At 38.7% G+C, this 4,421-nt stretch overlaps 1 non-coding gene across 1 annotated transcript; it reads left to right on the top strand.

Annotated features, from left to right (window-relative positions):
* The first annotated feature begins 218 nt into the window (after positions 1-218).
* Positions 219-291, top strand: TRNAC-GCA (transfer RNA cysteine (anticodon GCA)). The gene has a single exon. It is a non-coding gene; the product is annotated as a tRNA-Cys (tRNA).
* The last annotated feature ends 4,130 nt before the right edge of the window (positions 292-4,421 follow it).

Genomic DNA, 4,421 nt, shown 5'->3' on the forward strand with positions numbered 1-4,421 from the left:
TGTGTTGCATTTCTTTTATCTTTGTGCAGCAATTTCTCTCCCTGCCCAGAGCCTTCCTGCTCCGTGCGTTCACAGAAGAGGTACTAAAGGGTCCTGCTGCGACTATCTCAGGAGTGCAGCATCCTGCATCGCTTCATCTCTGCAGTGATTGTGTCTCAAAGTCCTCCTTAGGGCAGCCATCTTTCTATTTAATAATCTCTAAGGCTTACTCACGGGGCTTCCTGGTGGCTTAGATGGCAAAGCGTCTGCCTGCAATGCAGAAGACCCAGGTTCAATCCCTGGGTTGGGAAGATCCCCTGGAAAAGGAAATGGCAACCCACTCCAGTACTTTTGCCTGGAGAATCCTATGAACAGAGGAGCCTGGTAGGTTAGAGTCCATGGGGTCGCAAAGGGTCAGACATGACCAAGCAACTTCACTTCACTTTGAGGCTTACTCACGGGAAGATTTCTTGATGCATCCAAAAAATGTATCTAAGTGATGTTATTTAGGAAGCCAGGTGTGATGTATTTGGAAGGTATAGGCCACTTCGTTTCCAGAACATTAAAAATTTGCCTCTCTATAGACCATTTCTTTGCCCAAAAGCTGGAGTCTATTTGGTTGGTGCAAAAGTAACTGTGATTTAGCATATTGAAATTTTCCATTTGATATTGGAACACATTCTTAAATAAATGTGGTAAGGTTATACATCATTTTAATGCACATTTCTCGGTTTATGTTATTTTGGTTAATGACATTAGTTGCTGTTTATTTTATATTTATTTTAGACTATGGAAATCATGTTAGATAAAAAGCAAATTCAAGCGATTTTCTTATTTGAGTCCAAAATGGGTCATAAAGCAATGGAGACAACCTGCAACATCAACTATGCATTTGGCTCAGGAACTGCTAACTGCTAAATGTAGAGTGCAGTGGTAGTTCAAGAAGTTTTGCAAAGGAGATAAGAGCCTTGAAGATGAGGAGTGTAGGGGCCGGCCATCGGAAGTTGACAAAGATCAACTAAGAGGATCATCGAAGCTGTATCCTCTTACAACTATATGAGAAGTTGTTGAAGACCTCAGTGTTGACCATTCAATGTTCATTCAGCATTTGAAGAAAATTGGAAAGATAGAAAAGCTTGATAAGTGGGTACCTCAGGAGCTGACCAAAAATAAAAAAATTCATCGCTTTGAAGTCATCTTCTCTTATTCTGCACAACAACAGCAATCAATTTCTCAGTCAGGTTGTCATGTGTGACAAAGAGTGGGTTTTATACAAATGGCAATGATCAGCTTAATGGTTGGGCTGAGAAAAAGCTCCAAAGCACATCCCAAAGCCAAACTTGTACCAAAGAAAGGTCATGATCATTATTTGGCAGTCTGCGGCCTGTCTGATCTGCTACAGCTTTTTGAATCCCTATGAAATCATTACACCTGAGAAGTATGCTCAACAAATCAGTGAGAAGCACCAAAAATTGCAATGCCTGAAGCTAGCATTAGTCAACAGATTGGGCCCAATTCTTCTCCATGATAAGGTCCGACTTCACTTTTCACAGCCAGTGCTTCGAAAGTTGACCAAATTGGGCCGCTAAGTTTTGCCTCATCCATCATATTCACCTGACCTTTCGCCAGCCAGCTACCACTTCTTCAAGCATCTTGACAACATTTTGCAGGGAAAATGCTCCCACAACCAGCAGGAGACAAAAAGTGCTTTCCAAAATTTGATTCTCAAAGCATAAACAAAAATAAGTTTGTTTATCAAACTTATTTCTCATTGGCAAAAATGAGTTGATTGTAAAGTTTCCTATTTTGATTAATAAAGATGTGTTTGAGCCTTCTTATAATGATTTAAAATTCACAGTCCAAAACTGCAATTATGTTTGCACCAACCTAATACATTGGATGGTGATTGCAGCCATGATATTAAAAGATGCTTGCTCCTTGGATGGAAAGTTATGACCAACCTAGATAGCATATTAAAAAGCTGAGACATTACTTTGCCAACAAAAGTCTGTCTAGTCAAGGCTATGGTTTTTCCAGTGGTCATGTATGGATGTGAGAGTTGGACTATAAAGAAAGCTGAGCACAGAAGAATTGATGCTTCTGAACTGTGGTATTGGAGAAGACTCTTGAGAGTCCCTTGGACTGCAAGGAGATCCAACCAGTCCATCCTAAAGCAGATCAGTCCTGGGTGCTCATTGGAAGGACTGATGCTGAAGCTGAAACTCCAATACTTTGGCCACCTCATGCAAAGAGTTGACTCATTTGAGAAGACCCTGATGCTGAGAGGGATTGGGGGCAGGAGGAAAAGGGGACGACAGAGGATGAGATGGCTGGATGGCATTACTGACTCGATGGACATGTGTTTGGGTAAACTCCGGGAGTTTGTGATGGACAGGGAGGTCTGGTGTGCTGCGATTCATGGGGTCTCAAAGAGTCGGACACAACTGAGCAACTGAACTGAACTGAACTGAACTGAATATATTGGCATCATGTTCAATTTACTTGAGTTAAGCTTTTTTCCCTTTTCTCAATGATACAGAGAGTGAACTTAATGAAAAGAAATTGGTAGGCATGAAGGAAATTTATAATAAACCTTAACTCTAGCCTCACATGCTATGATTCTCAAAATTTAACTTTTGTGTAGGGACTCTAATGTTGTTCCTATATTTCAGTGATAAAAATGGTAGAAATAACTGCACTTAATTTTTTCATGCACATCTGAGTGAGCACTTTAGTCTACCTTATTGCTTACATTGATCCTGTGATGTAGAGGGTGCCAGAGATCACTTCAACTCTGCCATGAGAAACAGATTCCTTTTTAATATTCAAGAAAGTGCATCTGTGGGAGAAAAAATTCCATCAGAGCAACCCAAGATTCAAGGAATTTTGCCCAGTTTTCCTTGTCCACTGCCAGCTGGCTATGAGGCCAGAGCTACCCTCACTCTCTTTTCCTCCCCTTTTTTTCGTGATGTGTCATGGTCAGATTTGATGTCTTCTACTATTCAAGTATGATCTCAGTTTGTCCTCAGTTGTGACTTATCTATACTTTCTGGACTTTGATGACCCATGCATCACCTTGTAAATACATTTGACCTACATTTGTGTTTTGTGTTAGGTTTGAAAACTACTGGCAGGAGTCACAAAGAGACAAGACATGGGATGCAAGGATCTCTGTATAGAGGCCCAGTCAAATGAACAAAGACCAATAAATTACATTTTCTAACTCAGAATCCCTGCAGATGTGTCTATTTCTTTGAACTCAGTTTTGAATATATTATCTAGTTGGGTCTAAAACAGATTACTCCTCCTTCATTTCTTCATAATGTGGTCCTCCAATGCAAGAGCAACTCTCGAGGGTTTTTTTTCTCAGATACCTTCCAAAGAATCCTTCTGAAACTGAAGGAGACCCCTTGGGAGACGATGTCTTTCGTGTGGGCTGGGAAGCTGATGGTTTGTTTATGACTTAGGAAGCCACGCTCCTGTGTTTTCTCAGCACTCCATGCAAAGGGCAGAAGACGTATGGCTGAGTTAACTCATTCTTAAAACTAACACATTATTAAAGCACTTACAGAAAAACACTCAAAACATAAAGATGAAGAAGACATGGTCCCTGTCCCCCATCTCATAGGGAAAGACAGACAGATACTTAAATCCTAAAACAAAAAGGTTTATTTATGGATAATGGACATGATTATAATGCTTCATTATCTGATAGGCAATAGATGTGCTTTTCAATACTATTGAAATATTGTAACTTTTGGGAGTAGAGTTAGCAACACAAGTCTCCTATAGCTTCACCATATTTTCTGTCCATATCTATTTCTCCTATTCCCTTTCTGTTTTTAATTTCCTGTCCTTCCCCAAGATCTCAGGCCCTCAATCAATCAGTTTCATCTAGTGCCTCTTTGATAAACTGCAGGGTGGTGTTATAAGTTTTGGTCTGTCTACTAGCCCCCAGATCACTGACTAAATGTACTAAGATTTATTTATTTATTTATTTTTATTATTTTAACTTACTTTATTGCTAAAGTGTAATTATTATTATTTTTTTTCCATTTATTTTTATTTGTTGGAGGCTAATTACTTTACAATATTGTAGTGGTTTATGACATACATTGATAACAATAACCCTATATGCAAAACATAAATGTACTAAGATTTAAAATCACTTGGCAAAGCTGTTGGTTGAATCTCTAATAAAATTATGCACTGAAATGTACTTGAATTGAAGACAAGCATGGAATATTTTTGTCTGTGTTTATTCTTTTCTAAAACTTGCTTACTTTTTATTGAAGTAGAGTTGATTTAAGCATGGTGTTAGTTTCAGGTGTACACAGGTGTGCAGAATATATATACATATATATATATATTCCTTTTCAGATTTGTATATATTATTACACAATATTAAGTAGCGTTCCTTGTGCTATATAGTAGATTGTTGT

This window comes from Dama dama, chromosome 5, assembly GCF_033118175.1.
Source record: "Dama dama isolate Ldn47 chromosome 5, ASM3311817v1, whole genome shotgun sequence".
Lineage (NCBI taxonomy): Eukaryota > Metazoa > Chordata > Mammalia > Artiodactyla > Cervidae > Dama > Dama dama.